This window comes from Suncus etruscus, chromosome 1 (genome assembly GCF_024139225.1).
Source record: "Suncus etruscus isolate mSunEtr1 chromosome 1, mSunEtr1.pri.cur, whole genome shotgun sequence".
Lineage (NCBI taxonomy): Eukaryota > Metazoa > Chordata > Mammalia > Eulipotyphla > Soricidae > Suncus > Suncus etruscus.
Window position 1 is genome coordinate 172,750,296 of NC_064848.1, and position 25,604 is coordinate 172,775,899.

The 25,604-nt window shown below is 39.8% G+C and overlaps 1 protein-coding gene and 1 pseudogene across 1 annotated transcript in view; one reads left to right on the plus strand and one right to left on the minus strand.

The window, feature by feature from the left end:
- Window positions 1-25,604, plus strand: part of BCAS3 (BCAS3 microtubule associated cell migration factor) — a 662,199-nt gene that overhangs the window by 535,285 nt on the left and 101,310 nt on the right. The window lies entirely within an intron of this gene.
- On the minus strand, window positions 10,961-11,284 carry LOC126014063 (40S ribosomal protein S26-like; annotated as a pseudogene).

Genomic DNA, 25,604 nt, shown 5'->3' on the forward strand with positions numbered 1-25,604 from the left:
TCAAAGCACTAGAGCCATTAGCTTCTACTTCAGTGGAGTGCTCCTCTGTGGTCGGGGGTTGGGCCTATCCTGAGCACCTTGAGTTCTCTTTGGAAGCCCTGAAGGTCCCCTCACTTCCTCTTGGGTCCTGCCTGGCTGATTATTTCTTGCTACTCTTTGCCTAATTGCTTTGTGTCCCAAACTCAGTTTCTTTTTGTTTGGGGCCTACACACAGCAGTGCTCAGGGGTTACTTCCGAATCTGTACTTATTAGGGGTTACTTCTGGATCTGTACTTAAGTATCATTTTTGGTGGTCAAGAATAAGATAAGATGCTGTGGATCAAACTCAGGTTGGTCATTTTCAAAGCAAGTGCCATGCCTGCTTTACTCTTCTTAAGCCCCATCAGCCTCAGTTTCTTCATCCGCAAAAAATGAAGCTCATATCAGTGTTAGTACTCAGAGTTATCCCAAGGATGACAACATTCAACAGAAGCACAATAATATTGGCTAGTCTGTCACTAGGCTAGGCAGAATCACTAACATTTGTGTTATTTGTTCCTACCATTGTGCCTATAGTTTTTTTTTTTCCTCAGTTGTCTACCTTAGGAGACCCATAGAGCATCTCTGTTACCCACAAATGTTACAACCAGGACTGCAGAGCTGGATTAAGGGGGAGACAATTCCCAAATGTCCCTGGGCTCATGCTTTTTCAAGTCTGTTCATCAAATTCCAGTTGAGAAGCAAAGATTTCAAACTGTTTTGTTGTTTATTTGTTTTTGTTGGGAGGTGCCATTACTTTTCTTCTTTTTTTTTTTCCCCTCCCCGCCATTGCTTTTCAAACTTGTGTCTATGTGATATTAGTTGAATTAGGGGCAGCACTTCAGTTGACTTGTAAGAAAACTGAGGTCTGGAAAACAGAGACTTGCCTTATTTCTTGCTCCCCTTGACTGATGCTCAGGTCTAACTTGTACCAAAAAAAAAAAAAAAAAAGTTGGAGAAGGAGCCTTAGGGTAAGATCCAGAAGACCCAAACTCTCCTTTCAACTTTATTTTGCAGCCAACCCACTCTGACCCTATTTAAAATGCCAGTTGTGATGTTATTTCTTAGTGTAGAGGTAACCCTGAAGACAAATACAAGAGTCAGCTTTAGCGTCCTCCTTCCCTGGGCATTATTACAGACCAAGCCCCTATAAAAGTTAAGTGGATGTTTGTTTTTATTTTAAAACTTGATATTTAATCCTGTTGGGCTAAGTACAACTTTGAGGCCTCATACACTTCCTCTCTTACCTATTCTTAAAATCTATCATCAGCACATTTTTTTAAATTAATATAAATAAAACTCACGGGTGTAAAAAGTCAACTGCTTTGTTAGTGTATGCCTCAATTTTTTTTCCTGGTACTTTTAGCACTCATTCCTAGTATCAAATGGTGTAGTAAAAAAAACAAAAACAAAAACAAAAAAAAACCCACCCTTTTTTCTATAATATTTGATTACCATATTTGCCAGCGTATAAGACAACTGGGCGTATAAGACGACCCCCTAATTTTGCAATTAAAACATAGGTTTAGGCCTATATTCGCTGTATCAGACAGAACGTTCCTGTGCTGCAGCTGTATGTACCACAACTATATGTACCACAGTGAGCCAATCACAACACAAAGCCAATCAAAGGTTATACTGTAATAGACTTCCTCTCTGACTCTGGCCAATCTGAGTAGGCTTTTGACAGTGTAGATTCGGTACAGAACATTGTCTAATTTGCATGCATAAAAAGCCTGCTTGGAGGGCCCGGAGAGATAGCACAATGGCGTTTGCCTTGCAAGCAGCCGATCCAGAACCAAAGGTGGTTGGTTCAACTGTCCCGGTGTCCCATATGGTCCCCCGTGCCTGCCAGGAGCTATTTCTGAGCAGACAGCCAGGAGTAACCCCTGAGCACCGCCGGGTGTGCCCCCCCCCCAAAAAAAAGCCTGCTTGGATTGGCTGAGTTAGAGAGGCGGCCTTGCAGTGATTGGTGCAGGATTGAGTTGGAAAATTCGTTTTGTGGCAATATTCAGACAATTTTAGTTTAGTTGCATATTGAAACATTTTTCGGGATATACTCAGCTTATAAGACGACCCCCGATTTTCGGTTGACTTTTTTTTGTTTCAAAAGTCGTCTTATACGCCGGAAAATACAGTAAGTAGTTTGAAAGTTAAAATAAAATTGAACTGGGCCCGGAGATATAGCACAGTGGCGTTTGCCTTGTAAGCAGCCGATCCAGGACCAAAGGTGGTTGGTTCGAATCCCGGTGTCCCACATGGTCCCCCATGCCTGCCAGGAGCTATTTCTGAGCAGACAGCCAGGAGTAACCCCTGAGCACCGCCGGGTGTGGCCCAAAAACAACAACAACAACAAAAAAACAAACAAAAAAAATTGAACTCCTCTGCTCTACATAGCAGTCAAGTATGTAGTATTTGGTTGCTGAAAAGGTCCATCCTACCAATACAAACCATTATTCACCTTGAAAATTCAGGCATACATTTGTCCCCACTCTCCAGTGATTACATTTGAGCATTTCCTTTTTGAGCTCGGATGTTCAGATTTTGCTTGGGCACTGTGATGTTTCCCAGCCCATTTTTTCTTGGTACCTTTCTCTTTGGAACTCATTGGCTTCACTAAGTACTGAAGGCACAAAAGCACATTTTTAAAGAGCTGTATTTGTCTCTGAAAGGGCCCAATGACTTTTTGAACTTTCTAATTTTGGTCTGTAGCTCCCTATTAGAAATTGGAACAAATTCTTATTCATCATCTCTGTTAAGTATAGATGAAAACTCTGTTTTTCCTCTTTTATGTGTGTCAAAAACACCTTTCCCAACCAATCTTATCCCAAATTTTTCAAAAAAGTATTTCAGTCTGTATATCCTTTAAATTAAACCTTTACACTGGATAAAATTTTATCTGTAAGACCTCGGGAGTGCTAGCTAGTATGCAGTAGACCCTGATTTGATCCCTGGCACCACAAGTGTCCCCCAAACACCACCAGGAGGATTCCTAAACACAGAGCCAAGAAGAGCTGGTGAACAGTCCTGAGTGTAGCCTGACCATCCTCTTCCCACTCCACACCCAGCAATCAATAAGACCTAGGGGAAGAAACTCATCTAAAAGCACAATGTTAATAAAGAAATGAACCCTAAATTCAACCCATGTCCTTGGTTATTCCTTAAAGAAAACTCTACCTTTCTTTGACTGCAGTGTTATAGTCGCCCCAAGAGATTCTTTATTCCCAAGTAGCAAACATTTATTCCCAAGCGGATAATATTTCTTTCTACTAAAACTTGGTCTCCTTCATATAATAAAAATTTGAATTTGTTAGTGTCTTATTGAAGGTAACATTATGTCCTCGGAGGAACATGAAGTTTAGGAGCAGTCATTGAGAATATTAATCTGCAGTGAGTACAGTTAGTCTGTTTCTTAGTCTGTTTCACCTAGTCTGTTTCTTCATCTGTCCACCCTGACTAGCTGTTCACCTCAAAGGGACACAAATACTGTTTCCACATTAGTAGAACCCTAATAAACCCAGGGGTGCCCTCCCATTCTCACCCTGGTTTAATCCTTAATCCTACCTTTCCAACTCCCCTCCCTACTCTTCCTTACATCATCCCTTTGTAGTTCATCTCCTGACTTCTGCCTTCACACTGTCTTATTTTTGTGTGAACTCTCCCCTTTTCCTTAGAAGTCCACTGAGGCTCTTCAAGGGTAAGGGACATCACTGCCAGATGCTCCTCTTTGACCATTTGTGTAAGTTCTATTCCTCTTTGAAAGTTTAGATCAAATATCACTCTTTGTCAATTTTTAAATTTTTTAAATCATTTCAATTCGAAACGGTCATACTGTGAAGTCCTGTCTTTAGTAATCCCTACCTTCATGTGTACATGCCTGAATTTGTTCTGCATGTCCTTCTATTGTATTTATCTATTTAGAAAACTTTACAGTCATTTACAGTTTAATTTCTTGTTTTTAGATAGTCACATAATCTATAGTAGGGGTCCTCTGAGGTTAAAGGAAAACACAATTTAGGGTATTGTTTATGACTCAATCCTGTATCTGCCTTTTACATATCAATTTTTGGCCTTTGACAAGTTATTTCACCCTCCCTTAGTTTGTGCTATGAAGATCATCAGAACTTCATGGCATCATTATGTGAATTAAGTGAAATACTTTCAGAATGCATAGATGATGAATAAATGGCTCTTTCCCTGATCAGAATTTTTATAAATAGCCCAAGTAAGTAGTAGTTATATGTATGCCCTTGGCTGTGATTTTCTAAGCAAGGGATTCATTGCTAATAATTTTAGTAAATTAATCTAGTATGAGAACAGTATATCCTTCTTAGTTTATGTGGGAATTCAGATGCTATACTGTAGAGGAGTACTAGCTAACTACTGACACCTAACTAATCCGTCCTCTTTCGGTATATGGATTTAAATTTGTAATTTCCCATAGATAAGATTTTACCATCCCTCTTAATTTTATTAATCCATTGAAAACTGACAGATGTGTGGTAAGTCTTGATCTCTTGGGATTCTTAGTTCACTTCTGATTAAAAGATGAATTTCCTTCTTAAACCCAAGGGTCTAAGTATACACTGCCCTTCTCTCTTAAACAGTTTATTTGAATGCCAGAAGTAAACTCATTATATTCTCTAGTGGGTAGTGGGATACTAATGAAAGTTTCTAATAGCAGAGTCTTTCTACAACAATTTCTTCTGTAGGCAATAGTGGTAAGGGGAGTAGCTTAGTGGACAGCTGATACTTTGTATCTGCATAGTTAATAGTCACTAGTATGAATATTAATTCATATTTACTTTTTTATCTTGGAAGATGTGGGAATGAGTAAACAAACATACAGAGCTAACCTGAATTGCTCTTTCTTCTTTTGGAGGGAACACTGAATTTGAGAACACGAACCTCAGGCCAGATAATGAACCAGAGTTATGGTCAATGTCTGGTATGGCTTTTTTGGGGTTGGTTTTTTTTTTTTTTTTTGAGCCACACCCGGAGGTGCTCAGGGGTTACTCCTGGCTGTCTGCTCAGAAATAGCTCCTGGCAGGCACGGGGACCATATGGGACACCGGGATTCGAACCAACACCTTTGGTCCTGGATCGGCTGCTTGCAAGGCAAACGCCGCTGTGCTATCTCTCCGGGCCCATGGTTTTCTTTTGTTCTTTCTTATTTCAGTCCAGCTCTGACTTTGGTAGCACAACATCATTAATTCCTCTCCATGGGATTGAGAACCTGATCGTTTAACTCTGGAAAAGTTGAAGTTGCGTAAGTCATCCATTTTTAGGTTGCTGGCTACTACATGAACTGCTATTCTGGAAAGCAAGGTGATTCAGCATAAGAATTTTAATGAAGCCATTTAAGCTCTCCACACATGGGAGCTGATTCTCTTGGGTTTTTCCCACCATTCCCCCTCCCCTCTCTTCAGCTCACTTCCAAGAGAGGCTCAAGTTCTTTTCCAGGGCATCAGCTTTGGAGTGGGCAGTTGTCCATTAGTGGCCTGAGACAATCATATTGGAGATCTCACTGGACACCAGACACTTACTATCACTTCTGCTCTTCTGTTGGCTGATCCTCCTAGTGCTTTTAGGGACACCTGAGGTCATCTTTTTCCTTGGGGGTGGAGACTCTGTGGCATCTTTGCTGAGTTGAACCATGAATATCTTTTTTATCACTTTGGACTGTCAATAGCTGCTGTTTCTTGAACTACTGTGTGAGTTAAGCACTGTTGCTTAACATAGATTGTCATTAATCCTTCCAGTAACCTTTAAAGGTAGATTTTATTTGGGCGTAGTGGAAGAACATTTACTTGCCTTGCATGCATAGGATCCTGGGTTTGATTCCTAACACTATCCTTCCCCCAAAACGTTTTATTACTCCTATTGTACAGATAAATATTAGAGAAACTAAACAGATTGTCTGAGTTAGTAAATACCAAGTCAAGACCAAACTTCAAGGGTCTATTTTTCTACTCTATTTACAAAAGACTTAAAATGTACCCCTGAAACTCTGAAATCATTGTGGTATTTCACACTGCCACCACCAAAAATTCCCAAGACATTAGTGCAGTACTTTTACCGATTTGAAAACATTAAGACTTCCACCAGTTTATAAGAGAACCTAGTAAGGCCCAATTATGTTAGACAAATTTGAGTTGAAAAGCTTCAGTAAAAATATTCATTTTAAGGTCATCTGTTTATACTGACATGAGAGCTATGGAAAATGAGGGAGCCAGCATCATGTTTCTGAAATATGCAATTTTACAATGGGAACGTGTTATAAAATGCCCTTCCACTGTTGTTTTCCTTGGGATTTAGGGTGAGAGACATGAAGGCTGACAACCCTCTTCCTGTTGTAGGTCAGAGCTTCAAGGAACTCTGTAATCTTCCCACCAGCTTTACTCTCTCCTGGAACTCACGGGTAAAATTAGATGCTGGCTGGACTTCAGTAGTTGAGTCTGAAAGCTTTCAGAGGCTGAGGCAGACAACAGTGCAGACTGCTTTCTCACAGCGCCACTCTGAGAGACACTTTGTACAGACTAACATGGTTTGGTAAACTGATGAGTGTCTGACAATTCCGCCGTAAAACACCATTAATAGCAATGCCCATAAGAACAGAAGGAAATGATCTGTGTGTGTGGTTTAATCGCCTTGGAAACAGATCAGGCTTTATCTTCACCAGTGGGCCCTATTTCCTCCTTGACATGTCTTCTCAGTATGTGTACTGTAAAGTTAAAAAGCAAAACAAAACAGCCTTCTCTTTGAGGTTTTAGGTTCTCTATGCGTTGGCTTTTTTTTTTTATACACATTTTAATTGACTCTAGGAGGCCAGCATAAGTGAAAAGGGTGTGGGAAGAAATCCCTCCGAGAAGGAGCCTTCTCTCAAACCAGCTGAGAGCGCGTTTATCTGATTTGACACATTTTGCCTGGAAGTCATGGAAGGAGACTGAGGTGCTCCATCAGAATATAAAAAGTCAAGACTAAAACCAGACTAAAAAGGGCCAAGCCATTAGGGAAGTACCTCCCTGGGGAGCGGGTGGGCAGGGAAAGGAGGTTAGATGGCAGTGATTAAATGCTGACTCCAGAGGCCACTGCCCAAGAACTCTCCTCCCCAGACTCAGCTGGGCAGGGGACAGTTAAGGCAAAGGAGTTCTGCTTATTCTCTGCTGCAGGATGCTACCCCCTGACCCTTTATAAGTCAGCCTTGCTTGATTACTCCTTTTAATCCAAGACTCAAAACAGCTTGTAAAGTTGTTGGTTGTTGTTTGTTGGGCTGGGTGTGTGTTTTTAAATCATTCCTTTCCTGATTATGTGACATGCGCTTTCCCTTTGTCCACATCTGTTTTCCAGCCTCATTACTCTTTAGTTATTACATTCATTTAATAGAAAAAAAGCTGTTTATTTCTTTTCAAAATGTTCTCGACAACCCCCCACAATCCTCTTGCCCAGTCTTCAGTTTTAAAAGTGAACACGATAGAAATTATTGTATTTGGTTTGACAATCTCCACAGTTCAGGTATCTAAGTTCTAAAGATGGGTTGAACTTCCTGTGTAAATTACCTGTGTGCTAAACAATGCCCATAGGATACCTATGAGTTATTTGAGGGCAGTTGTGGTTGGTAGAATGTGTCATTTCTGTATCAAACTCTTCAATCTTCACTGAATGTACTGTGATTTTTTGCCAGTGTGATTCCTCCTTAGCACCTAATTTTTTTTTTATTTTTGTTTTTGTTTTTGGGTCACACCCGGCAGCACTCAGGGGTTACTCCTGGCTCTCAGAAATCACTCCTGGCAGGCTCAGGGGACCATATGGAATGCCAGGATTCAAACCACCATCCTCCTACATGAAAGGCAGATGCCCTACCTCCATGCCATCTCTCTGGCCCTTAGCATCTAAATTTGAATATAATTATTGAAAGACAAATGGCCGCTAGGAAGCATAGCTTTAGGATTTAGGGTGATTTTACTTAGTCATGAGAAAGGTTGGAGAAATGAGCCAAAGATATTCATGAATACCCCTTCTTGTTCAATTTTGGATGAAAGTACTCATCAATGCACTGAAATAAGGACAAGAGAGAAGGATTCAGGAGTTACTGGGAGCTAGAGTCCATGATTTGCCCATGTCAGGCCCTTGAGTTCAACCCTCCATACCCAGATTACTAAAATAATGAGAAATAGACAAATTACAGGGGCTGGAGCAATAGCAAAGCAAGTTGGGCATTTGCCTTGCACACGGCCGACCCAAGACGGATCCGGGTTCAATTCCCCAGCATTCCACAGGGTCCTTCGAGCCTGCCAGGAGCCATTTTGAGTGCAGAGCCAGGAGTAACCCCTGGGCACCCCTGGGTGTGGCCCCTAAACCTAAATAAATAAATGTTTTTAATAAAAATAAATTAGAGAAGAAAGGAGACATATCTGACCTTACTTACACAACATGGAGCTCTCCCATTGCCGTCACCAGTTAAAGAAAAGATCCCATTTGCAGTAACCATCAAAAGCACAAAGAGAACAGAAAAATAAATAAACAACACATATTATTAGGAAATTTATAAAGATAAATTTAATCAAGGAAAGAAGGCTTAATAAATGAATATTACATGTTCATGGAAAGGAGACCTCAATCTTTTAAAGTTCTCAATTATCGCCCAGTTAATCAAGACATTAAATGGACTTCTAATAAAAGTCATAATAGGCTTTGAGACCATCAGAGGACTGGCAGGAAACCATTGGCACACATAGAATTGTTTACTGAAAGTAGTTAATGAAGGTCGCAATTACCCAGGGGTGGATAAAGTGTAGGGAAACCAGGAAACCAACAGGGGAAGACAAGGCAGCATCCTAAGCTATCAAAAGCAAGGCCTTGGTCGTGTAACAGATGAGAGCTAGAGAGTGAGTGCTTGAGCTGGAGCATTGGCACTAAGGACAAGGCTTCTGGGAAGGAATAGTTCCTCTAACCTGCTGGGGTAAAGAATCAAGGAGCTTGTCATCCTCCTGCCATTGATTTCTACTTTCTGAATTCAGGGCACAGCAATGCAGTTGATTTCCTCCATGTAGAGAACAGCCTCATGGGGCCATAGAACAAAGGGAGAGGAAAGGTGAGAGCATCTAAAAGAGCTACTGGAGAGAAACCAGTACAAATATTTTCCCTTTTTCATAAACATTTGGGCGGGGGGAGTTGGGTCACACCCAGCAGTGCTCAGATTCTGCTCAGACTCCTGACTCTGCATTCAGAAATCGCTCCATGGCTTGGGGGACCATATGGGATGTCAGGATTCGAAACCACCATCTCTCCTGGGTTGGCTGCATGCAAGGCAAATGCCCTACAACTGTGCTATCTCTCCTGCCCTCCCATAAACTTTTCAAGGTGATTTAACTTCATGTGATAAACCAAAGGGTTGAAACTAGCAATGAGCAGTTTTGGAGAACAGATCCATGATCATTGTCATTAGAACTTCATTTAATTTCTCTCCTACCAAATATAATATTGTATTTTTAAGGTTTAGTATCTTAAATAATAAAACTGAATTCACACAGACATAGAAACTTGAAATATGCTAACGGCGCATTACAATCCACTTCTGTGGACTGGTCAGTAAGTTTTGCCTGAGACAGATAGTTATTCAAGTGGAGTATGGAAATAACAGTACTTTGTATTAGTATGAAAATGAAAAACTTTCTCCACAAGTGTTGGCAGGAATGTAAAAACCCAGATACCAAAGGTGGACAAATGTTTAGATTGATATAGTCATTTTAAAAGGGAATGTACAGTTTTTACTAATGTTACATAGAAAGTAAAGCCAGATTAGAGCCAGAGAGATAGCATAGAGGTAGGGTATTTGCCTTGCAAGCAGCTGACCCAGGATCAATGGTGGTTCGAATTCTGGCATCCCATATGGACTCCTGTGCCTGCCTGCCTGGAGCGATTTCTGAGCACAGAGCCAGGAGTAACCCCTGAGCACTGCCGGGTGTGACCCAAAAACCAAAACCAAAAAAAAAAAAAAAGAAAAAAAAAGAAAGTAGAACCAGATCACTTTATATTTCCAACTATAAAAAGAAATATCGATTCTCAAAAGGTTATTGTGAATATTAAATGAATCAACATGTGTGTGTATACTGCTTAGAACATTGTTTGGCAGGCAATAGCCACTATTTAAGTGTCAGTTATTATTGTTTATAACCCTTTATTTTTATCCCTTGTAATCTAGAGAAAATTCTAACTTGTGTAAAAAATTTATACTATTTTATTGTATATATATATATGAAACATTTAATGTATATTCATTTTATTGAGGGAAAATGAACTCAAGTATGTATAACTTATTGTATATCATAGAAAAATACTAAAATATATTGAGGAAAAAATTAGATTACAGAGTGATGCTGATGTTCAGGAAATAGAAAAAGTGATTTCAGGAGCTCTATATTTTCTATCTTTATAAAATGCTTTCAGGGTTACTGAGTTCAGTTTGGAGCATATTCTGTTTTGTTTTGTTGTTGTTGTTTTTTGACCACACCCATTTGATGCTCAGGAGTTACTCCTGGCTAAGCACTCAGAAATTGCCCCTGGCTTGAGGGGACCAGATGGGACACCAGAGGATCAAACCGTGGTCCTTCCTTGGCTAGTGCTTGCAAGGCAGACACCTTACCTCTAACGCCACCTCACCGGCCCCAGTTTGGAGCATATTCTTTTCATGCAAAAGACCCATTCAGATTCTCAGAGGTCCCCTGGTCCCCGAAACACTGCCATGTGTGCCTACCTCCTACATCCCATGCTCTAATCTAAGAATAGCCCCTGTGCCCCTCTGAATACGATCACAAAACAAATTCAAACTCTGAACCATAAGAGAAAAACTAAGTAGTTATGGTCAGGTCTTTGATTTTTTTTTTCTATACTAAGTATTAATTTCCATTTTGTTTAGCCTAAGAGGACTTTGTCTTCAATTTTAAGGTTTTAAGCTGCTTTTCATGGCTTTTGGTGGAGGTCTTGGGGCAGCTGCTCCTGTAGGTCTGAACCTCGGTCCTTGTGGGCCTCACAAGAGTGATTCCTTTTACCTTGCTGTGAATGGCACAATTCACACAGCAATGTAACCACATACAACTTGGGAAGTACATAAGCATAGAAGACTCTCACTTAGGAATTCCTCACAGCTGCGGCCTCTATGATGTTTCTAATGACAAATGTCTTAATAGCTTTGTCCTTAGGCATACACCAGGCAGTGTCCATGACCCCTTTTTGTTCACCCATTGTTTCTTCTTTTCTTGGTCATCTTGGAAGCAAAGACACAAAAAAAGAATGGTCAGGTCTTTAGTTAGGAAAGAAAGATTGGGATTAGAGAGATAGATCAAAGGTATGGAATACATGGTTTACTTTGGGGGCCCTCAGATTATGTCCCTGGCACCATATAGTCCTTCAGGCATTGAGCCTGGAGTAGTCCCTAAGCACTGCTGAGTATGGCCTGAAAAAAAAATTTAAAAGGAATATTACTACAAGTCTGATAGAGACCTGAGTGGGAATTTATAAGTGGACAACATGGATTCCATTCTACATTTTTGTTCAATTAACCATGTAACCTTAACTTTAGTTACTTAACTAAGATATATTTTGAGGAATATATGAGATATTGTTTATAAGATATAAGCTGCCTACTACAAAATAGATACTCAATAATTGTTCTTTTTTTCCTGCTGATATAAATGTAGGTGAATGGGAAATAATCAAAATTTTACTTGGAAAATGTTGTAGACCAGATTTCTATTCCTTTACGTTCGTTTACAATCTTTCTTGGCTTCATTTCATGCTGACTTTAAGTTAAGATTGGCCTTTGGAATCTCATGGTACAAATCTTACATCCATATTTCCCATATATAGTCTGTATTTCCTAGTGTTTGGGTGTGGTGCTGACTTGAGTTCAAGGATTGTATAACCGTAGTCCTTACCTTTATCCTTTAAAAAAAAAAAGGCTTTGGCTAAACTATTTTTAATAATAACTTGCTAACTGATCTCGAGAATGATTATTTTTCTTCTCAAATCTCTAAAGAAAGAGCTTTATTTACCTTGGGAAAATCCAGCATCTCCTTTCATGACTACAAAAATATTTTTCATTCCTAATGAATTACTATTGTATCATAGTTTTGTTTGATAAACATATAAAAGCCAGAACCCATTTCCACAGTGAGGTTATTTGTCCTCACACTCATTAAAACTGTATATATATTAGGCAAATCCCTTTTTATTAATAGTAAGCAGTTTGATGTTTTTCATGTGAATACTCTATAAACAACCAAATAAAGCAAATAAAGGAATGAGATTTATGATTTGACCTTTTAAGGAAGCTAAATATCACTGAAGAGAGAAGCCATATCACTGAAGAGAGAAGCCATTGCAATAGGTACTGAGGATGGGGGGGGGGAGAGAGAGAGAGAGAGAGAGAGATAAGAGAGAGAGAAGAAGGAGAAGAAGAGAGAAAAGAGAGAGAGAAAAGAGAAGAGGGAGGAGAGGGATACCTAAGAGCATTGGTAAACAAAATGATGGGTATATTTTTTAAAAGATAATCTTATTTGCTTCTCCCAAGGATGTCCACTATGATCTTTGCATTTAAGGAACAATGTGCAAAAGAGAGTTTCCAAAGGAAAGTGTGAGAAGCAACTCTAGCTTGAATGATTTAACACTACACTAAGACCTGGTATCTGAGAAGCTATATCTCAGGGTGCAGAAATGAAACAAGAAGCCTAGGAAAAAGTTCCTGTCTAGTGTCCCTTTGGTTTACCAAGATGACCTTGCATGAAACTGGAATATTTTGGAAATCTTGGAACAGATCTCAATGCTGCTTTATGGCTCAGAGCCCTTTGCACCTTCTGTTGTGTGGAGTCCATCCCATGTCGTGTTAGAAAATTGCTGTAATCTAAGCCTATTTAGTCTATTTTCTCCCACTTTGTAAACAACCCTTTCCATACTTGCAGTGTCGCCACCATTATTTGTTTCGATTTGTAAATTGCAGAAAGACTAGAATAAACAGTTTCCGAATGCACGCACATCATCCTTGCAGAGATTAACTATCTCTAGCCAGAGATATATTCAAGTAGGAACACTTTGTAAAGAAAAATATGTCAAATTCTTTTCCTTATTTTTTTAATACCAAAATACCAAAAGTAATGTTCTTTTCATTTCTATCAACTAGGCTACAAAAGTAAAATTTTTTTGTTTGCCAGGAAATTGTCTATATGACTTTACTTTTAAGATTTATAGACTATTCTCTAAATCGATTATGATTTCTTTTTTAACATGTTTTAATTGAATTACTATGAAATGCAAAGTTGTTCATGATTGAGTTTCAGTCATACAATGTTGAACACCCATCCCTTCACCAGTGTACATTTCCTGCCACCAGTGTCCCCAGTTGGCTTCCTGCCCACACCCCTGTCCTTTCTCCTGCTTGCCTTTATGGCAGACACACAGACATCCTTCTCATTCTCTCTCTCTCTCTCTCTCACTCACTCACTCGCTCGCTTGCTCGCTCGCTCGCTCGCTCTCTTGCTCTTTGCTTTTCTAAACATTGCAGTTTGCAATATGGTACTGAAAGGGTATCACTTTGCCTTCTTTCAGCACCCAGTTTTTGTCCAGAGTGATCAGTTCCAATTTGTATTGTCATCGTGGTCCCTTTTCTGCCCTAACTACACTTGCCTATTCCTTGTAGCAAGGGATAGTGAATTCTTAAATTGTCATATTTGTTGATAACTAAAAAATAAAGAATGGTAATATCAAGACTTTAATTTCTTTGGGTACTAAAACGAGAGTTTAACTGGTACCTCGTAAATATTCAGGGTCTTTACCCACAGCTACAATAGTAATGACTATTATCTTTCCTTTTTCAATACCTAACTATAATAAAGGGGAAATGACTTTTAGAATAAATGAATGCACACCATATTACCAAAAAAGTGTCATCTTTGCCAAGAAACATAAGATATCCACAGGTTTTCAGTCTGATTCTTAACTCAAGGCAGGAGGTAGCAAACATGGAATTTTCCAGAGCATAGCCAAGAAGGGCATGTAAGAGAGGACTGTTTGACCTGAAACATGACCACAGAGGGTCATAGGAGACTCAGATATCCTTTGTTTTCTTCCCTGTGTTCACAAACCTGTCATTTCAGTCTGTGTATGCTTGGGGCTCACTGAAAACTGAATACCCCCATCTCCGCAAAAAGCTAGGTCATGTATCTTTTGAATATTTAACTTCATTTCCTACATCTTCTGTTAAAAGCTATTATGTACTTGTGATTGCCACTCAGGCCACAGATAGTCTGTTGTTCACTGAAGGTTTGGTGTCTCTCGCTGTATTTGATCTTGATGACTCTATATCTTTCTATTTGTAACTGTTTTGTATTTCTGATTCATTCAATACTTTCATTACCTACATTTATCTTGACTCTTTAGACATAAAACTGGCATGGACTCTGTCTCTAAGCCAGGTCTTTATTCTAGTTAGAAAGACATGACTGGACAGTAAATAAAATTGGTTTCTTCACCTCTTTTTGCATCACCACTACTAGCACCAGTTGTTTTAGCTTTCTTTTGTTTTCTCTGTACAAGATTTAAATCATAGGCCGGAGCGAGAGCACAGTGGTAGGGCATTTACCTTGCACACAGCCAACACAGGATGGACCCCAGTTCAAATCCCGGCATCCCATGTGGTCCCTGAGCCTGCCAGGAGCGACTTCTGAGCATAGAGCCAGGAGTGACTCCTGATCGCCACTAGAAATGTCCTAAAAACAAAACCAAAAAAAAAAAAAAAAAAAGATTTAAATCATTTACTTATCATAAAAAACACACACACACAAAAAAAGAAAATTTTTATTTTCACTTATATAATACCATAGTGTGGATTTTATGTACATGATTATGCAAAAGGTCTTTGGAAATTCTTCATCTATTACAAAATCAAAACTGTATGTACCCAAGAACAAGACCTTATTTACCAATCCCCCACCCTGCCTCTGAGAACCACATTCCACTTTCTAGTTTAGAGCCTGAATACTTTAGATGCCTTATAGAAGTTGAATTATGTGCAGTACTTCTCACTTTTTAAAAAAATTTTTTTGAGCAGCCTTAATATTAAATAAATAGATGTTCAGGGGAACTCTGTGTTAAATATTCAACTTCTCCACTATCTATGTCCCACATCATCATAGTTCCAATTATAATCTCACTATAGAAACAAAGATTATAGATTTTCTTTATCTTATTTTTTTTAATTTTTTGGACCACACCCAGAAATAATCAAGTATTACTCCTGGCTTTCTGGCTCTGTTCAGGAATTACCCTGGTCATCGATGATGGGGATCAAACTCATGTCAGCCACGTGCAAGGCAAACATTCTACCCACTGTGCTATCTCTTGGTCCCTAAAGAAAAAGATTTTGATTACCAAAACATTAACTAGTATAGAATAAGAGCTTCATTCTAGAGATTAGACTTAAATATGACCTTTTATGATTGAAACAGCAGTTGAAGACATCTATTACCTTTGAGCCTCACAGTGTCCTGAATGTAGAGTAAGGTTGAACATTGGAAGTTCTTATGTGAAAAAGCAGAGAGAAATAACATGTAATTCATGAGATAAACTGGAGTCCATGCCAGTTTCTCACTCGTGTTCACTTGGATAAATTGGGTGATTGTGGGGCTGGAGAGATAGCACAGCGGTGTTTGCCTTGCAAGCAGCCAACCCAGGACTTAAGGTGGTTGGTTTGAATCCCGGCGTCCCATATGGTCCCCCGTGCCTGCCAGGAACTATTTCTGAGCAGATAGCCAGGAGTAACCCCTGAGCACTGCTGGGTGTGGCCCAAAAAACAAAAACAAAAACAAAAAAAAGAAATTGGGTGGTTGCAACAGGAATTGGTACTCTGCATTCACTACAAAGTTATATATCCATTTGGGGCAATCTAAAATTACCGTCTTTTTTATGCGGTGAGACCTGGGGGACAAACCAACTTGCCCATTTGGCCAGCAATTAGTAACAACACATGCAAATGTTGCATTGCATCATGCCCTGACTGCACAATGCATTCTGCCTTCTAAGTATCACAGACAATTTTCTCATAATCAGCCCTAACTCCGAATCATACAGGGAAGAAAATTTGGGAAAAATACTTAGCTTTGCTATATTACTTCAATTCATCACCACCACAAAACTTGTTTTCTAAGAGTTTTATGAACAAAACCTTTTGATACATGACCCACTCAACAATGTTGTAAGCTATAAGATCATTATAGAGCAATCATTTCTGGGTGGGGGGGACAGGTAACCCCTCATAGTGATTATCAGTCCTAAGTCTAATGATGCTCCAGAGGCCTCCAGAACTGTACCCGGCGATACACCATAAACTATGTGGTGCTGGGGATCAAACAGGGATAGCTGCATGCATGTGCCTTATCCCCTGTACACACACTTATCCTCCCTCCCTCCCTTCCTCCCGACCATCCTCCTTCCCTCCCTCCTTATTGATTACTGCCAAGTTGGTCTTTCCACATTCTCAAGAGAGAAAATCAATCTCTCTCATCTTGTATTTTATCCAATAGTAAAAAAATAAACTGAAGATGAAACTAAAAAAATAATCATTTGCAATAGCATTAAAATATTTAACATATCTAGGGAAATGAGCACACAAATACAAAGTACTGAACGAAATCTTAGAAGACTGAAATGAATAGAGAGATTTTATGGACAAGAAAATGAAGATGTTAATATGCCCCAAGGTGATATGCCTAATAAAATATCTATAAAAATCTCATATACTTGCATAAAATTGTAAACTGTTCCTAAAATTTATATATAAAAAATTTTAATCGTGAACAACTTCGTAACATGAAAACAGTTATTATGAACAACCTTGTAAACTATGGTATTTAAATAAAATAATTTTTAAAATTTTGTTTTAGAATAGCCTGACAATCTTGTGAAAGAACAAAGTTAGATGCCTCAGTCTTCCAATTTCACATTTTATAGTAGTCAAGACAATGTGTGTGGGGAGAGATGGTACAGATGATAGGGTGCATCTCTAGCATGCACTTGACCCAAGTTTAATATCTGGTTCCATATGGTCTTGAGCATAGGTAGATGCAGCCTGGTGGTTCCTGGGAATGTTGGAGGTGGCTCTGAAGGCCCCCTAGCACTGCGAGGTGGCCCAGGTAATCCCTAGCCCCACAGGACCTGAATAGTAAATTAAATCAAATTAAATTTTAATTTAATTACATTAAATTAAAATTAAATCACTGGCATAATTGTCTAGAAATCATCAGTAGAACCCCTGAACCTTTGAGCACCACTTTAGGGAAACTAGCCCTACCCCCTCACTACAAAAACAAAATTGTATTATTGGCATTAGAATATCTCTTATGTAACAGTTAAATAAAATTGAGAGTCCAGAAATAAATCCTCATATTTATGTTCAAGTGACTTTTCAACAAATGTGCCAAGATAGTTCTAAAGCAAAAAAAAAAAATTATCTTTTCAACATAAAATTGAACAGACAAATGGTGGTGGAACAGTTGTATATCCACATGCAAAAGTTGGACCACATCCATTCAATGAGATGCTTACCTCACATATACAACATAACTCAAAATGAATTGAAAAAATTTAGTATAGAAAAGCTGAAGCTATAAAACTCCAAAAGAATTTATAGATGTAAAAGCTTTTGATCTTAGATTATGAAATATGGCAAGCAACAATATATAAAGTATATGTTAGATATCCTCAAATTAAAAAAACTCTGTGTTCAATAGGTCAATATACAGAAGTAAAAAGACACCACCAAGAATGAGAAAAATATTACATATAAAAGATATGGGACTTCCCCACCTCCCAGTTAGAGGAGTAAATAAGGGAGGTACCAAGACCAAACAGGTGTAAGACTACTAAGTAGTAAGCTAGGCACAGAGGGGACCACATATTCTAGCAGCCCTGGGGGTGAAGGAGGAGGATATGGGAGGTAGGGTGGGAACAGAGGTGTAGGGAGGACAATTTGGTGATGGGAATCCCCCTGCTTTTATGTGAATGTGTACCTAAAATATTATTGTCAACAATATGTAAGCCACTATGATCAAAATAAAAATTATATTAAAAAAAGATATGGGACTTCTGGGGCCTAAGTGGGTAGTGCAGAGCAGTAAGACGTTTGCCTTGCCGGCGCTAGCCTAGGATGGACCGAGGTTCAATCCCCCATTGTCCCATATAGTCCCCCAACCCAGGAGCCATTTCTGAGCACATAGCAAGGATTAATCCCTGACCGTCACCAGGTGTGGCCCCAAAACAAAAACAAAAAAAGAAAAGAGATATGGAACTTTTATCTAAACTATATGAACAAGTACATGTAACCCAAAATTTAAAATTGGTAAAGTATCTGAATAGATAATTCTTCGAAGACCTACAACCAGTAATCATATAAAAAAGATGTTTAGCTTTATTAACCATCAGGAAAACCCAGCTCCGAACCACAATGAGCTATCATTAGATGACTAAATTTTTAAAATATAATAAATGTTAATAAGAATATAGAGAAGTTAATACCCTTATCACTGCAATGGGAATGAAAATTATGAAGCTACGCTAGCAAATTCTCTGGTAGCATCTCAAATGGTTATGCCACAGAAGGACCAGAGAGATGTACAGAAGTTAAGACACTTGCCTTGCATGCAGCCTGTCCAAATTCAATTTCTGGCACTGCACATGGCCCTTTGAATACCTCCATGAATGATCCTTGAGCACTGTCATGTATGATGCAAGAAATATACAAAATAAACATGGTGGCCTAGAGAAAAAAGAAATTAGAAAATATTCACACAAATTTTATGGCCATATTTATTCCAAATAATAATAGTCATTAATGTCTATCAGATGATAAATGGAAAAACCCAAGTAATCAAAGCATAGACTCAGACCTGTGCATCACTTTCGCTGTAGCAGTATTCACAGTAGCTGGAAATTACCTGTGTGTCCATCAGCACATTAAGGAATGCACAAAGTATAACCTATGCACGTAATGGAATATTATTTAACCACAGAAAGGAATGAAGTTCTTATACATAGGGCAACATAGGTGAGTTTTTAAAGCATTTATGCCTCAAAGAGGCCAGCCACAAAGGATTATAAAGTTCCATTTATGTGAAATGTGAAAAAAGGCAAATCTAGAGCTAGAAAGTAGATTAGTGGTTGCCAAGAGTTGGGGAGACAGGAAGATTAGAAACTGATGGCTAAGAGGTAATGGGTCTGTTTTCATAGTAGTCAAATGTTCTGAAATAGATTGTGGTGATGGTTGTAGATTCTGTGAATATATGAAATTGAATGTTAAATTGTATCCTTTTAAGGAGTGGGTAGTATGATAGGTGAATTATATCTCAATAAAGGTGTTGTTTTTAAAAGGGATGTGGGTAAATTAGGTGGCCTGGCATACTTAACAGAATAGAAGTTCTGGCTTATTCTCTTTTCCTCAGTCAGCTATTCCTTTTGTGGGCAGGTACTTGGGAAGAGAAGGAACTTCAGTCCACTCTTTATTATTGAAAGCAACCTCTTTATGTCCTGTATTGGCTAAGCAATTTACAAAGCATTGTTTGTATTTATACATACTTTTCCCTGTGCACTTTGCAGAGAATATTTTTAGAATAATGTTGGGTCTAATGTTGATGTGGTCCACTGTTTGTTCACTTATTCCCCTCAGTGCCACCAGGATAAGCATATGTTACATTTGGTCATAATCCCTGAGAGGACACAGAATTGTTCAGTCTATCTTAACCACAAACCATGTTTAAAATAGTGGGCCAGGCCCATTGTGCCTCCACTGTGAGGTGGCACTGGTTGCTCTACTTGAGAAAAGAGCCAGGTAACCACAAGCCATCTTGGGCTCCGCTGCTTAGCCCAGCTAGATGACTATGATGGTAGCAGTTTTGCTAAACCTTCTCTGACTCCCCTCTTTCTCATGCTGCCCATCTTCCCATGTCCTTCTCTTACTTTTAGCTTTGCTTTCAAGCTTTTAGTGCTTTCCTTTAGTTCCATGTTAATTTCCACATACTCTGTTCCATTCTCAGCAGAACTCATGAACTTCTCCAGCTATATTGAGTAGTAGGGTTGTAAAAGACTGTAGAATTCTCAAAGTCTAAATTCTGCACTTGACATTGGAATACCCATATCTCTATAGAAAAGTAGTTCGTTGAACTCTAGGAGAGTCCTGGGTGACACTGAATATAAGGAATCTTTTTTTCTTCCGGTCACACCCAGTGACTCTTAGGGGTTACTCCTGGCTATGCACTCAGAAATCGTTCCTGGCTTGGGTGACCATATGGGACGCTGGGGGATCAAACCGCAGTCCGGCCTAGGCTAGCACCGGCACGGCAGACGCCTTATCGCTTTGTGCCACTACTCCAGCCCCGAATATAAGGTATTCTATGAACAAAATTTGAGGGTGAATGGGGAGTCAGAGACTTGTCTTTGAAGGGAAGGGTATATGAAGTAACAGCTGTGGTAGAGAGAGACTATCTCTGTAGAATCAAGGGATTTAACTTTGAAGCATAGATCTTTCACTTTAGATTTTGCATCTGATATGAGTACTGTGCATCTTTGTAAGTTTTGTACTCTTCACATACCTCTCTCTATGGTGGCAAAGTACTAATTATTATAACATCATCAGTTATATATCCTGAACTCAAGGAAATTTGGATTTAGAAGATCTCACTAACTATAATATGTATATTTAACAGTTCCTTGTACTAGCTCTTGTTTTGAGGGACACATTCAACAGTTCTCCTGCCTCTGCACTAAAATATCACTCCCAGCAGACTCTTTGGACCATACGGGGTGCTGGAGATTGAATCCAGGTCAGCAGTGGGTAAAGCAAGCACCTTACTGGCTATAATGTCACTCCAGCCTCATCTCTTGGATGTTTTTCTATATAATAAGATAGATTAGATATTAAAATAACATACAGAGGCTAAAGAGATTTGCCTTGCATGCAGCTGACCCCAGCTTGATCCCTAGCATTCCATATAGTCCTCTGAACCCAATAGGATCTAGCCCTGAACACAGAGCCAGGAGTAAGTCCTGAGCACTATCAGGTATGGCCCAAAAGGCCAAGGAAAAAAGAAATGAAATAATATACTTAAAATGCTTTTTAAAGCATATAGGAATTATTTAAGAAGGTATTTCAGTGAACGTGTTCATACTTGCATCTGTTTTTTTTTCTCCTTAATTGATTTCAGGTTTGAAATAAAATTTGTCTCCAGGAACAAGCAAACCTCATAAATGGGAAATTTCCTGTATTGCTTCTTTGGGACTATCTTACCAGTGTGAAATCCTTGGTTGGGAGCTGAAAAAGAGGAAAGTATCAGGCCTCTAATGAAAGGTTTGCCTTAGATGTCCAAACTAGTGACTTAAGTGGTAATAAATTAAAGTTGCATGGTTGGGAAAAGTGGACAGAGCATTTGGTGAATATACAAGGACAGAGCCCATTTCTTCAAAGTTGAGCTTAAAGAGTTCAAAGGCAAAATTCTTTTGAGAAAAAAAATGTGCGCTTATTCATAGACAGATATGATTTCCGGTGTCAGCAAGGGAAAAGTTCCCTAGCTTGACCTAAGAAAGTTGAGTTTGGAATGGTTGTTGCTTTGTAAATGAAGTCTCCAGGTTGAACAAACTGAGGAGAAATGTCAGCAATCAGTACTGCAGACTAAATTTTTCTGGATTTTGTACTTCAATTTGAGAAGAGTAAACACCACTATTTTTATTTCCATGTGCTATAGTGAGTTGGTCAAATTATATCTTTTCTCTATGAACAATCTGAATTAAAATTTTTTATTGAGGTAATTTTCTGTTTTGATTATAGCTGGAGGTACTCCAGAGATAGTCCTGGCTCTGAACTTGGGAGTTGCTCCTGGCAGTCCTCAGGAGCTAGGAATCAAGCCTAGGCCTCCTGCATACAAACACATCCACAACCTTCTGAATATTTTCAGCCCTTTGAGCCAACATCTCAGGCCCAGAGGTAATTTTTCAAGCATTAAAGAGCATAGATTAAGGGCCAGAGCAGGGCCCGGAGAGATAGCACAGCAGCGTTTGCCTTGCAAGCAGCCGATCCAGTACCAAAGGTGGTTGGTTCGAATCCCGGTGTCCCATATGATCCCCCGTGCCTGCCAGGAGCTATTTCTGAGCAGACAGCCAGGAGTAACCCCTGAGTACTGCCGGATGTGGCCCAAAACCAAAAAAAAAAAAACGGGGAGGGGGGCCAGAGCAATAGCACAGCAGGTAGGGCTTTTGCATCCTTATGGTCTCCAGAACTCTGCCAGGAGTGATCTCTGAGTAGAGCAGTAGTAAACCCTGAGTACTGCTAGATGTGGCTCCCCCCAAAAAACAAAGATGAATGGAAGAGGCAATCTAGTAGGTAATGCACTTATCTTGAACACCACTGATCTTGGCATGTTCTTTGACACAATAGAGTACAACCAGGAGTGATCCCTGAGCACAGAATCAGAAAGAAGCCCTGAACACTGCTCAAGATGGCCTCAAAACAAAATTAAACATTTAAATAATACTGTGAAGTTGTAAAGCCTGGAGTGTTACTAGTTACCTCACTCCTTTTTTTTTTTCTTTTATGTATTAAAAACTATTGGACTGGCAGGATGTTCAGAGATTTTATGATATATTTAGTTTTAATACAGATTTGCTGAAATGGTTGCTAAATACATGGTGTGCTTGAAAATACCAATGAATCACCTTGATAGTTACAATAAGATTGTACATAAGGCTTGCTGCAGTTGAACCTGTGCATTAGCATCTACTCTGTTCCAGAAAGTTTATACTGTGTTTGTTTCAACTCTCTCTCTCTGTCCCTATTTGGGAGGAGGCCCAAGTGACAAAGGGATCATGAAGTGAATTTAGAGGGCCTTTATACGAAAATGAAGTTTTTAAAAAGGTAAATAGTGAAGGAGGTAAAGCTTTGTCTTACATCCAGCTCACCCTAGCTCAAATCCCCAGCACCCCATATGGTCCCCTGCACACTGCCAGGGAACATTGCTGAACAGAGCCAGGCCCAAAAACCAAACAAAAATAAAAAGGTTATTAAGGGGCTGAAGAGAGTAAAGAGACTAAACTACATTCTTTGCATGCCTCCAGCCCTGGTTTGATCCCCAACACAACATAGTCCCCCAAACTTCAGGTAAATCACCAGCTGCAGGGCCTAAATAGCACCACCTCAAAGTCATCCTCGCACTGAATCCCAGGAATAGTTTCCAGGCCTCATAAGTACTGGTTGCTTGGGTACCCCCAATAAAAAAAGGTAAATTTTTTCAGCTGTTCAAACCTAAGATGTAAAAGATTTGAACTCAATCATCCTGGTTGACAGCCTTAATCGTGCCTTTGCCTAGTTCATCTTTGTGTTCTCTCTGCTTCTTGGGATTAGCAGTATAGTTCACTGCTTTATAAGTTTTTTCTTTTGAGGGGTTGGAGAGTGGGGGTGGGTCCTCTTGGAGGTGCCAGGGATTGAGTCAGGCCTCCTGCAAGCAAAGTCCTTTGAGCCATTTCCTGGCTGTTTGGAAGATAGTCTTAGACTTCATTAGACTGGTCTTTCTGCCTAACTGGGTCCATTGTTACCCTAAGAAGACCAAGGAGAGGGGGATACACAACCCAATCCCTACATCTGAGGGTCTCTACTGAGAGAACCCCCTTCTCACTGTTCATCATTAAAATGAAAAGACTTGCCCAGGTGTATGGGACATAGTGCCAAGTCCTCAGAAAGGCCAGAGCATGCTGGGCTGGCACCCAGAGCAAAAGCTGTTACTCTTGCATGTATGAGGCTGTGGATTCAATTGCCAGCGCTATAAATATATATCCCTCATTTATTTTTTTATGATAAAGTGAAATTTTTTCAAGTCAAATGTTACAGGAAATTAGCAAAAATTATTACATCTATCTAACTTGTAAACTTTCAGAGTGGATAGTACAGAGGGCAAGGCCCTTGTCTTGCATATGGTTGGCTTTGGTTTAATCCCTTACATGGTAGATGATTCTAGGCATTGTCAAGTATAGAGCCCAGCAGTGGGGGAAGAAGTGAGCAGTGGGAGGGAGAGAAGGTGGAGGGAAGGAGAAGAAAGGAAGAGGAAAGAAAAGAGGACAGAGGTGCTTCCTCAGCTCCCATTTGTTTCCTGGATTGGAAGCAAAGTTTTCAGGCTGTTGTAATTCAATGTCCCCAGCTGGCTGCATGTTCCTAAGGCTCTGGAAGCCTTTACCACCCTAAGTTCTTATCGGTCTACTACACAGGCTGAATGGTCTTCACCTGTTGTGTGCCTTGCTGCTGACCTGGGTCCCTCTTCTGGACCCCTAGTGACCCAAATCAGCCACCCTGAAACTGCCTCCACCTCCTCCTTGGGCCTTGAACCAGAGAAGCAAAAAGTGTCACATGAGAAATGAATGGAGGGGAGGGGTTCTTTGTTTTTGCCCCATCCCCCTCAGTGGTGAAATGCAGAGAAGGAAGAGAACAGATAGTCTATTTAGAGTAGGCGCTAATAAATGTGTACGAAAGAGAACCTGGTGGAGCCCCCAGGGCTGAATACACACCTTTGTGTTCTGCTCACTTCCAGCAGGTGTCAGTTACACTTTTTTTTGGCCTGCAAGTGAGGTGCTCTGCGCTTTGGTCCAGTTTATCCAAAGGCTTCAGACTAGGCTCCGTGAAAATGTTTACTTCACTAATTGAACAGAATGAAGGTCTGGACTCAACAAGGTCTTGGGCAGTGCTCAGCATAATTGAGCTGTATGGGCTTTGTGTAAATAATGTACCTCTAATTGGCTTTGATTAAGTGCAAATTAGACTCACACTTCACTCCAGTGTGATTTACATTCCTCAGCCTTTTTTACTCACTGAAATACTGTGGGTGGCCGATAAGGCTTGTTTATCCTCCGGAGCTGCAGTTTTCCAGAGGTTGAGGGTTTGCCCTATTGCCATCTTCCTTGCCTGTTTTGATTCCTCCTTTCACACCTTAGCCTCAGGCTTCTCAACCCTGGAGTCCCAATACATGCTCTCTGTATTTCAGAATTTGGAAAAGTTGTTTTTAAAAAAATGGAAAAAAAAGAAATTCAAGTAAAAAATGGCATTTGCCTTATGGCATATCTCACAAATCAGCCCCCTGGCATTAGCTGCCAGCATATAGCAGCACTTTGTTACTTCATGATCAGAAGTAACTTCTCAAAGAACATGCATGGTGGGAAGTTTGCTCCCCAGTTGTGCATGGGGTGGTTCCAAGGGCACTCTCCTCTCATGTCCTCCTCTGGGGCTGCATTCTTGGACTGTGAGATTGGTAGGTCTGTGAAATGGGCCCCTGGCAGGGCCTGAGTGGGGAGATGTGCACAGCCCAGTTATACACAAGACATCCTCTTTGGGAAACACTATAAAGAAATACCCTAGAAAGGTTTTCTCACACACCATCACGCTCCACTAGCAGTGTGACCAATAAATTTTGTGCACGACAAAATAGGGGATACCGACAGTCTGCCCAGCTTTGCAGAAGGCTGTTAGGATATGTGAAGTATTAAATATTCACTTCACAACCTAGGACAAG